We start from the raw sequence: 12,015 nt of genomic DNA, 5'->3' as shown, positions 1-12,015 counted from the left end.
CACTCTCCTCCGTGACGTCTGCCAAGGTTGCAGAGCAGTGTGGAGGACTGCCAGGGCTCTTGCAAGAGATCCCAGGAGGAAATATCAGGTATTACTTCTCTTCCCGTTTGCTCCCTTGGGCAGACAGGTCAGAGCTGTGACAGCCGTTCATCGGTGTCTTCATGCTGACATGGTTGTGCAGCCCTTCCTCGAAACTCAGATCCTGGGTATCTGCAGTGTTACTTCTTGACATAGCTTTTAACTAATCATTAACCAAGCACCACAGTAATTTGCCCCCAATTTTTTCAGTTTTAGTACTTTGTAAAGCAATTTCAAGACTACCTTAGTATTTTCTACGTTTTAACGAAGCAAAATTCAGGGAACTTATAAAACTGACTTGTTCTTACAACAAATAATATAACTTCTTTTTCCAGATCTAAAACATTCGCAAGCTTTATGTCTGAACACTCAAGCCTTTCCGAGTCTAAACTGCTGGGTTTAACTAGGATCTCTCCCTCGGGATTTTACATTGAGGTTCGTGATGGGTGCAGACCCATGCCCAGATGTTCCCGGACTGCAGCCAGTGGGGATCCCACACCTGGGGACAAAACAGGCTTTCATTGTTGTTGTTGGTTTTAGAAATAGCATTTCAAAAGAGTTCCAAACGGTTATGTATTGCTAGAATAAAGTTAGCCACTAATCTTGCTGTTCCACTCTCCGTGGTGTAAATTAAAGCTGTCCTAAGACTGTTTCCTTCAGAAAGACTACTGATGGTAGTAACAAGCCATTTACATCTTCGAACCTGAAATAAACAATTTGGACGTTTTGATTCTCCACACACTTCAGCTTGAAAGGAAAGTAAAATAAGCATGTGGACTTGCAGCTCTGCCCATGTGCAAACAATTTTAAAGACAATTAACCTTTCAGTTATAAGACTAAAATACAGCACTATGTTAGAGCAATCTCTTGTGCCTGTGCTTAGGACGTACCACATCCAGTAGCTCTCACTTCTGGAGATGACTTAGAGAAAAAGCAAGACCACTTTTCCGGAGCTCCTGCAGTAGCTTGAAACAAACAGGAATCCACTATTATTCACATTAAATATGCTAATATAATCTGAACAGAAAATCGGATCACTAGGAAAAATACATTCATATATGAAAATTTTACCAGAGCCATCATTAACACAGATCAGGATGTCTAATGTAAAGTGTGTGCTCCAGTGGTCTTAAATACAAGAAAAAGTATGTCTTGGTAAATTGGTTCTCTGGAGGCCAAAGCTGAGAATGGAATAAAAGCATATCTTCATTTTCAGCAAACATCAATTCTTTTTCATGGTAATATCATTAAACAATCGCGTCAGTGCAAAATTTCCCTGGGAGCGTTCCAGGACAAAAGTACTTTTTCCTCCAGGATTTTTATCGTGCCAAGAAATCGATATTTTAGCAATGTTTCACCCATTTAAGTGCGAGCCTTTCTGCAGCAGGAAGATGATAACATATCCATCCGTGGCAGAGTTCGAGGCACTTCCAGGATGGGTTATTGTCACCTGGTAGATCACTGCAATGGGGGCACGGGATTTAGCTTTTGCTTTGTCATGGGGAGTTAGCACAGGGTAGGGTGCCAAAACTGGATATAGAAAGCACAGGGATTTGCCTTTAGATTACAGAAAATTTCAGCTCCATCAGCTTCCCTGGAAGGACTGGGCCTGGTGGTCGGTTCCTGCTGAGGACTGGTGGGTACGGCGTGACCACATCCACTGGAAAGATGGGAAACCAGGGCTCGGAGCCAGATGTCACCATCAAACCAGGAAGGTATGTTCCCATCTGGACATTAAATAAGGAAGCAGACCTCTGTTTTGAACGAAAACAACATCCAGATTTTACTGTACCAACCAGATTAATTAAATTTTGCTTTTTCTAATTTTACAGACCGTCAAAACAGGCAAAAAATTATCTAAATTACCAACACAAAATTGTAACCTGCTCTAGAGCTGATGACAAAGCCCTATAATTTCCTAGGAAAAACACATCTTTCACCAAAATTGACAACTCCCCAAGTGCTAAACTTGTACCAGCATTTGTACTGGTGCTGCCTCATGGAGAGAGAGCAATGAAAGGAGAAAAGATGAGACGAGAAAATGGAAGGTTTTCTTACTTTGCAGCTAGGCTTCAACCTTCACTGGTTGAAAGTTATTTCAAGATTATTTCAAGAGAAAATAATTTCAAGAGATGGGGGGCTTTGGAAAAAAAAAAAAATTAAATTAAAAGGTGTCACCACCTCCGCGTAACTAAATGAACTTGCTTACCTTGTGGTGCCCAATAAACGTTAAAACGTTGGCTTTTATTTGTCCCAGTTGTAATCCACGAAGTGCTACCATGTTTCTTCAACATCTGGGACTCATCTTATCTCTCCTAATGACTCACTGGTCTGCAGAAAAGGCATGCTGAGGCGCAGATGTGCGGTGTCACGCAGACTTAACAGCATGCAAAGGGAACAAATAAAAAGGTATGTGTTAACGATTAGGGGGGTAAGTGCAGGCAGTTCAGAAGGTGGAGGATTTACATTGGGAGCGCGAAGGCAGCCAGCAAAGAGGCGCAATCAAGAGCAAACAGGCCTGACTTTCTCACTTAGGCATGGTTATTAGGCTGGGTCCTGCTGCAGGCTAATGAGCGTCATTAGGGAGAGGAGCAGCTCAAGATCTCGGAGTCTTCTCCCTTCTCCGCGCTGCCAGCCGCGCGCTGCCACTGCTTGCGCTGCACGTAGGGTAAGGCTGCGGATGAGGCGGATATTTATAAGACATTTATTGTTACGGCACGCAAGGACACATCAGTCAAATCCTCTTTCTGCGTAAAGAAAAGGCAGACTTTTTCTAAAGTGGTTCGCTAATAGAAATTTGACTTTGTCGAAGACACGCATCTTTAAGCCATGCCGCCGGAGAAAAGCTATTTCAACGAGTACATCTTTTATAATAAATACAAGGAGATTCACAACCAGAAAGGAAATTGTATTTAGGAATAAATTTGTGTTAGGATTTTATTACTAATTCATTACATTCTTAATCTGAAAAATCCTGAAGCAGCACAACTACTTTAGAATTATCATTAATAATTACATTGATACTGAATTCTTTTATGCAAATAGTACAGTAGACTTAGAGATAGCACTCTTTGTAAGCCTCCTGAGTGTTTGCAGGAAGTTTAATTCATTTCATATCTCCTTTAGTTTGCAAATGAGGTGTGAAACCATTGTCTGTTTCTAGAAGGTGTCAGCATTCAAGTGCCACACATAGTACGTACGCAGCTCTGTTAAGTTAATGGATTGGCGTATACTGTCATCCAATATATCCAATGTCATGCAGTCATCGAGTGAGGTCATCCAGATACTATTAATTATTACAATTTATTGAGCGCTGACAGCGTGCCTGGCACTGTAGAGATGGCCCGTGTCACTTTGCAGCGCGCCCGGGGTCTGTAAGTGCCCGTCAGTCCCGCCGGGAGAGAAGGCGATGGGCAGCATCACCCGGGGGACGCCGGGGCGGGCTGCGGCCGAGCAGAACGACGCTGGGACCCCCCGACGAAACAGGGAAAGTCTCCGGCCCATCATTAGGAACGCCTCTGCCTTCCCCAAGGAGGGAAGAGCTCCTGAGCACGTAAACATCGGGACGGCTGATTAATGAGGTGCTGTAACCTCCCAGCTACTTTTTGTTGGGTTTTTTTTTTTTTTTAAAGGCAGATATGCTGTTGCCAAATATTTCTGTGAAGGAAACAAAACAATTTTGCTAAAGAGATTTCATTTGAATATGTTGTGTCTGAACCTCATCCTGGAGTATCTCAGCTTTCGTATCAGTCTCTGCTAATGAGTTTAGCTCCCTGGGTAGTACGTGTCTGGTAAATTTTTCAAGAACTGATCATTAGCAATGTTTTGTATATTTTATTTTCTTGTTTTCACTGTATATAGAGTTGTCATTTTTAATTCATTGCCCACTGGAATTTTATGAAGGAAAACTTACATCCTCTTAAAAATAATATGAGCACGTTGGCACAGATTTTAATAGATGCATGCTATGCTGCAGGTGAAATTTTCTGATTCTAATACAAGTATGTGAGAAACAAGGCGACATGGACCACACTGAGAAAGCACAACGGTTACAGACATAAGAAACTTGCTCTCCCAATGGCAGGAGGGATAGTGCACCGATACTTTAGGAAAAAAGTCCTAATTCTTCCACGTACATAACATGGCCATTGCCGTTTCTGAAGTGCATCGCTACTTCTGGCCTCTGGCTTGAGATTAGAGAATTTGAGCTCAGCAAATTGGGGATTTTGTTGGCACAAAAACCTGAAAATGCAAGTTTAATCCTGATTTAGGAAGAAGGGGGTAACATAATCTTCTTACTTTATGGCATTTAAAAGCGCATAGCAGAATCAAGTGGTTTAGCCTAATATAGCTGGTTTTCTGTTAGATTTCTAAAACAAGATGAAATAAAATTAGTGTGTCCACGTACAGAGCTTCTTCTCATAATGGGTTCAGAAATTATTCTGGCACAGAATTGTAATTGTAATAGGGTGTTACAATATAACACAGTGCTCGTTTTTTAACTCATTCTTACTTTTTGGTTTACTACGCCATTACGACATCACAACACTGACGTTTTTCCCATATTCCGTCACACAGAAGGTGATTTGCGTTTTGCTGCAGTGTCTCCCAAGCTGCAGTTGAGTCTCTGAAGTGGGCTCACCCCATGGTGCTAAAGGAGATGAGCCCTCCAGTAGTGCCATGGTGAACCTCCCGTTCAGCTTACCCCCTCTATCAAATTAACCCTAGGTTTTCTAGCTATTTTTTTCCAGGATTGAGGAGGAGGGACTTCTCCTACTGCAGATCTGCCCCTTTAAGTCAGGGTTAAAACAAGACACAGTTCTCCAAAGCCTGTTGTTGTCTGTAACGGGAAGTTTTCCCCACTCCTCTGCTTTCTTCACCCGTTTTTCCTTGCTGAGATCCATGGGAGCATGAAGCACTCCAACCCCACCTCCTTTCCATGGTGTGGAAGACTGGAGAGGAGTCCTGCTGATGAAAGTCTACAAAGCTCAGAAGCTGGTGGGACTTGGTCATTTCTTCCTCACCCTGAACTAAACCTCACAACCACAAAACTCAGGGTCTCCTCCCATGGCAAACAGCTCCGTTCGTGGAGAGCAAAGATTCCTACTGGGCCTGTAAAAACGACCTCGGAAACATACTGACATGAGTGAGTCACTTAGTGTCCACCATTGAATTTGAAAATCAATTTAGAAACCATTTTCTTTTTCTCCACACGGCAAGGGAAAGCGCAGCCTGGCCTGGGGATGTCGGTACCCAAAGCATTGCCATAGTGCAATGCCAATCCATTCTTATCACATCCCATCCAAACAACTTCCCAGCTTAAAAAAATCCACTTTTTGCATCTCTCAAAGTGTCACAAATTAAAAGAAAAGCGAGCACGACCTCATGCAGAGCATTTCCTGACTTTCTACTTGAAATCACAAATGCGTTTGCTATGATGCTCATTGATCATGAGGCCAAGCATTTAAAATATTGCAACAAAACATACTGACAACTCCAGTGTCTCTCAAGGAACGTACAGAGCAGAACAATACGGACGTTTTGCAGAAAACCGTGCATATTAAATGACAGCATATTTATCTGCTTTTGTTCATCCTTTGAAAACACGTTTTATTGTGACTAAAGAAGATGGATAGGCAGAATATGTTATTGGGTAACTAAGCCCAGATATCAGAGGACAAGGAAATATTTGACATCTTAGTGGTAATTTTTAATCAGAAAACCTGCACCAAAAAGAAAAGAATACATAATAAAATGATTCCACAGGAGAAAAATGTATGACTTCAGCCTTACCCATAACATTATAAATGGATTTTGTCAGCTTGCAGTCTTACAAGGCTCGTTGATAGTAAATTAAATTTGGTCAGTTTATAAAGGTATTGCTTTCATGTTTCTCTCATAAGATCTTACATTCCTCTGAGGTTTGGAATCACCTTGCTTCTCCTAGCTTGTCTTCTGTCTTCTATTCTTCATTACACAACAGATGACCTATCAGATATTCTTCTTCTACTCCAACAGATTTCCCGTTGCCAACCTTCAATGAGAATAAAGCCTGCAACCCTTTTTATCTTCATTCCGCTGCTGTTTCCATCGGGTGGTTTTTTTTTTTTTTCCTAAAGATCGTTTGCCAGCATTGCTTTCTCAGTTTTACCCAGTGGAACAAGCAGTGTCTTCTGAACTGACAATTCTGACTTTTTGCTGCTTGTGATTGTTCTAAAGCATGACAACTACTTGCATGAAGACATGGTAAACCTTTTCAGATAAGGAACTCAAAAAAAGAACAGCCTTTGAAAGAACAGTAGTAGTTACTGCAGAATGAAACAAGTCTCCTATGTATTAATTTAATTCAGTCATACCTTTTCCATGGCAAGAACAATTAGAATCATGACTTTTTAACACATTATATTAATTTTTTTTAAAGAAAAAGTGTATTATTACACAAAATAAAGACTTTGTTTTTCCTAGCAACATAAAAAATCTTACTAATCTTTGACATATTTTATTCTGTATGAGGAATATAAACAGAAATAGATAGGAAACGGATCACTGCCACTCTATTACAAGTAAAGGCAGGTCTGGGGCAATATTTTTTAAAAAAATTTTTCCACTGCATATATCTCGTCTTCCACTTTGCAAATTAATTATTGGTTTATGGGTAGGCATAGGAGGGCATAGATGGATGTAATGTTTGTTACTGACTCTTGTGCATTTTTGGTAATTGAGCATAAAAGGGCCGACAAAGACCCAGCAGTGTGTTCGAGCTCCCTGTCAGACGCAGGAATGGGTGAAGCTGCAGAAGTGAAATGCATCCACCCCCATGCACTGGCTTTTCTATTGCAGAATACACTTACTCTTGACCACCCTGTAGAGCTTTCACACAGGCTGAAATGGAAAGGCAATCAACACTTCTCCAGGTAGCATGGCAGAATACACTTGGGTTTGATACTCTTTTAGCAAAACCTCTGAGATTTTCCCCTCTCTTCCTCCCTCCTGCTTTTAAACAGCAGTGAAGCTACCTCTCTACCCCATCAGGGCTTGCTGCTATAGCAGCAGGACGTAGTGTCTATTCTTCAAAAGACTGTCTCAAAGTAAGAATTAGAAGAAAATCACTGGTTTCTGAATGAAAGAGAAGGGTTCTTGACTACGTGCCTAGGAATTGCTTCTTTAAAGATCTTGGTGTGACTAATCTGTGAGTAATGAGGCCAGGAACGGAGCATGGGCACGGAGGAAGCGTGCTGGAGCTGACGCCACGGAGCTGCCTAAGGCAACAGCTGTGTGTTGGGATGAGACAAGACAGGCTTCCAGGAACACATGAAATAAATGAGCAGTTCTCAAGTCCACAAGTCAGTCTGGATGATCTGATCAAGTATCTGCTGTGCAGACAGTGAGTTGTGCTGGAGCTCGGATGTGGGTGATGTGGCTGAAGGCCAGTCTAGAGGGATCTTGGGCGATGCTGATGGAGCGAGGGATGCTGCCGGGAGAAGACTCACTCAGGTTTGCAGTTTGAGAATTGTAAAAGAATGATTAATGATGATGATAGAGATGATGTTTGTTTTGCACAGTCCTTAATGCAGTTAATAGAAGCTCAAGGGGAAAAGCTGGGTTCCTTTTTAGAGTGACAGGCATTACCCATGCCTTTATCTCTTTCAGAGGGAACTTTCATCAATACTCACCTAGGTGAAACGCTATTAAGACATACAGTACTGAGGACAGCAACTGCTATAAATGCGGCTGAGGAGAATAAGTCAATAGATCCTTACATACAGAAACAAAACTATTTTATCCCTCTTCCATAATGGATTGAGAGACCACCTATCAGGTTATATTATCTTATTGTAAATGTGAATGGAGGCTAATAGCCTTCTCCAGTGCTAAATTAAAAGGAGGATTGAATCAATATATGCGAGAAGATGAATCAAGTGTCCATTTCCTTGAACTGATAGCAAAAATAATGTGATAATGCACGAGAAGCCCTACTCTAACATTGCTAGCATGTAACTGTAGAGTTTTCACTCGGCGCCAGTGAGAGAATAAGGCTCTTCTGACTTGGGAAGTCAAAAATGAGACTTGATGTAAAATGCATTGCAAAAAGAAACGAGCACTGTGAATTCAACTACTTACCAATAACTTTTGCTCAGCAGCAAATCTGTCAACTCATTTGTTTTTCTCTCCTGCTAGATTGGAAGCGGTGCAAAACAGATCCTTTAAAATCATTTATTATGATATCTGCTATTGTTTGTTGGCACTGGCAGCATCTCCACCGTAAGTGACGGTCCTGTAACAATTCCAAATTGGCTTTAGGAGTTATTTTGCAAAACTAAAAGGCACAATCAGTAATACATCACCTGCTCTCTGCTGACTTTCCTAGGGCCAGGCAAGATAGTTTAAAGGCGAGAGAGCACGCAATATGACTCAATCACACCTTACCTCCTCACGGAGCATCTTCTTAATGCCATCAGCACCACTCATCATCTTAAATTTTAGAGAGAATTAAACTATAATTGAAAAAATGGTACCGTTGCGACTGCCGTTATGTTTTCAGCAGTACTGATTAATCTCACAAGCTTTTTAACAAAGTAGCAAGTTCCTCACTGAGGTAATAGGGAAGGGAAAAAGGTAAGCGAGATGGTCATTGACGCTATTAATGTATTGATTGGAGTAAAGAGCCTTGATTCTGTTTCCAGCTCTGTCACAGACTTTTGACGTGACCTTGAGCTTCTCACTTTCTTCATTCCATTTCTCTACCTGTACAATTAGCACAATAATAATTCCTCACCCCTCACCTTTGTGCTGTGATGGGCAACACAGATTATCTTTTGACAGCACATTAAAGCACCTTTTCTGAACCCTCTTTGGTATGCTATAATACAGATGTAACCTTTTCCTGCACTGTGAGATAGTTTTCCTTAAAAAATAAACAAAAAAATTATCTATATGAGCATGGCTCAGAAGCTGCTGAGCATTTCAAATAGCCTTACCATATACTTATATTATTGGTATCTGTAACAGCCATGCAATAACTGAGGTTGGAAGAGATCTCTGGAGGTTGTCTAATCCACCCAGAGCAACAGTTTGAAGCTTTTACTCCCAGATTATAAAACTGCACAATACATTTGCCTGTTAGTTAATCTGAAACAAAGCCCAGAATGGCTCAAGGCAGGACAATCCTGCAGTACACCACTGAGAAGACCTCCTTTCTCAGGGACATGAAGGCCAGTTCTCTAATTCTGTCTCTTTGTTTCAACCCTGCTTCAGCAGCCTCCACTCATCCGTTGACTGAACCCCAGGACTCGCGAGCCTTTCTGGAAATTTCTGCTTCTCTTACTCTTCCCCTTCGGTTATCACTTTCCTCCTTTGCCCTCTTCATCATCTTCTGCAGAACATCCTACAATGGACCTCCTACTTCTCCTGACAACGAGGTCGATGGCTGAGCCCCTTATCCACATAGACAGTATAATGTCCATTTTTATACAAATGACTCTCAGATCTACCTTTCCAGTCACAATTTATCTCCTTTCATTCAGCCTTGCCTTTCACTCTCTCTTTGACGCCTATTCCTGAATGTCTCCATGCAAATTCTAATTTAAAGTGACCAAAATGAGACTCCTGATCTTTCCTCTTAAGACACCCTCCTTCCTGAATTCACTGTCAGCCCTGTCAATACTCTCATCTTTCCTGTCATTCAGAACTGTAAATGAAGTGGTCATCAGTGATGACATCCTACCTTTTATGTTTTAGCCAATTAATGGTGACTGGAATGACAGAGATATGAAGATAATGAGTATCTGTGCTATTATTTGTAAATGTATCTGTGAACTTTGATTTTTATCAGTAAAAAGTGTTATCTTAATACAGATGCATAGCCTCATACCTGGATGTGCTAAATCTAAAATCTGGAAATAAAACCTAGAAACTGTTACAGATTTTCTGTACATTCTCCGGAAAAAAAAAAAGTCAAGTATTAGCAAGAAAGGCTTAAAAAAGTCCCTAATGAGGAAAGGACGCTAATGGATGGTTTATAAGATGAAACATAAAAGTTTATATGTTTGGGCTTTTAGAAAGGCAATGCATTCATAATATCCAGATGTATGTCTAATGCTTTCCCAGCCCCAGTAAGGTGTTACAAGAGGAAATAAGCTCCATGCTGTATTATGGGCGAGAATGAAACTCCTGTAAATTTATACACCCCATAGCAACAGGGACCCGATCAAGGTCACATATGTGCTTCCGCTACATTCAATTAACACAAATACTGCTACCCAGGCCCTGCCTGGTTATACTGGTTTGCAGGGAGCAGTATCAGTACAGCTCAGGTACAGACCTTGCCGGACAGCTGAGCGCCGCGTCGATCGACAGAGCATCTGTTCACGCACCGCAGGATCTCAGCAGTCGGCATGTTTTTCCCTGATCCATGCCCGTGTGGTGTTGTCAGACAGAGAGAGGGAAAAGAAAAACTAATAAATCAGCCAAGCGCAGGTGGGGGAATATCAGACAATATGAGACCCAAATGTAGCTCTTTCCGCAGAAGGAAACTGGTGGAAGGACTCGCAGGAAGGATGTTAGCCTCTGAAGTCCTGCCACAATCCTCCCACTCACAACAACAGCCATGTTCCTGGTTATTAGTGCAGGGTAAAGAGCAGAAATTCTCGTGAAAACTCTCATTTAAATATATTTCTTAAAAATCATAGATACTCTAATTTAATCTCCAAGGTTTTATGCTTCCCTTCCTACTTGCTACAACAGTTTTTTAAACATAATAATTACTGACTTAGACTGCCAGACTCTGTCATGTGGAGAAGCTACAAGCCTCTCCTCCTGCTGCAAGACTGTCGTCCTGCTGCACCTCACACATGCCTTCTGGCTGTAGATGCTTTCAAGATCCCCCAAAGGCTTCTCCACTCTGTCAGAAAATAAGTAAGCATCTTGTTTCTGTGCAAGATGTTGTTTTCTAACTTTTTTTTTTTTTTTAAAGTTCTGGAACAAACTAAGGTATTGTTTGAAATGGAAAAAGCATACACTCTGCTGTCTGCCAGGTCTTGCAGCTGTTTGAGGAGCACCAACTAAAGTTGTCCTGGCTGAGTTGTACCATGGTTCAGAGAAGAGTGTTCAAAGTTCATGACAAGCATGAAATCACTAACGGCAGCTTTGCAGAGATCGTTTCAGTCCTGCAAAGATACTTAACATAGATCAGACAAATTAAAGTCTTATACAACCTGAGCTGGCTCATTTAACTCAATGTAAATGCATCTCGAAACTCTGGATGATTCTGGATGCTTGCATAAAAAGAAAATAGGCCTTCCTAGATAACACAAAGGGAAATTGAGAGTAGAGCTGAACAATCTTTTCCAAAGACTGACTTGGGATTCCAGCAACGTTGCCAGTGCAAGTAAAAGCAAGGTTTGTCATATTTTTTACAAAAAGAGACATACCCCAGCATTTTCTGTTGCTAAATGATCTAGATGTTCATTTAGCGGCAGGGACTTGAATCTCTCCCAGTCATCTGCCGGCTTCAGGTGAAGCAGCATACAGGTGACATTTCCGACATTCAAGGTGAATAATCTGACAACATTGCTATTTCTGTAGTCTCATACCTTCAACACGAATTTCATCCTGAAATTGAGACGTGTCTTGGCATAGCAGTTCTATCAAAACTGGAAGTTTGGGCTTTTCTAGCAGATGAGTGTTTACCAGGGCAAAAAGGAAAAGGCAGCAAAACAATTGCAGGCAGGCCGGTTCAAGGAGCTGTAAATAATAAAATAAAACAACTTTAATACCTAACTTCCTCCAGCTAAGATCTGTAATAGTCTGTTAGACTTCTCTTAACGGGTATTGGTTTTAACATTGCACACATATGTCTTTTCTATAGTCCTGGTAAGATCACCTCATCATTACTACATCTAACTATCAAGTGTTTCTGTAAAAGCAACAATTTATTCA

At 41.2% G+C, this 12,015-nt stretch overlaps 1 long non-coding RNA gene across 1 annotated transcript; it reads right to left on the bottom strand.

The window, feature by feature from the left end:
- Positions 1 to 1,422: 1,422 nt before the first annotated feature.
- LOC128147399 (uncharacterized) lies at positions 1,423 to 8,342 on the bottom strand. The gene is made up of 3 exons (XR_008237014.1): positions 8,200 to 8,342; positions 2,288 to 2,455; positions 1,423 to 1,832 (listed from the first exon to the last, which is right to left on the bottom strand). It is a non-coding gene; the product is annotated as an uncharacterized LOC128147399 (long non-coding RNA).
- Positions 8,343 to 12,015: the final 3,673 nt, after the last annotated feature.

The sequence above is a fragment of the Harpia harpyja genome, chromosome 10 (genome assembly GCF_026419915.1).
Source record: "Harpia harpyja isolate bHarHar1 chromosome 10, bHarHar1 primary haplotype, whole genome shotgun sequence".
NCBI lineage: Eukaryota > Metazoa > Chordata > Aves > Accipitriformes > Accipitridae > Harpia > Harpia harpyja.
Note: the sequence above shows the minus strand (reverse complement) of the source record. Positions and strands in the feature narration are given on the sequence as shown.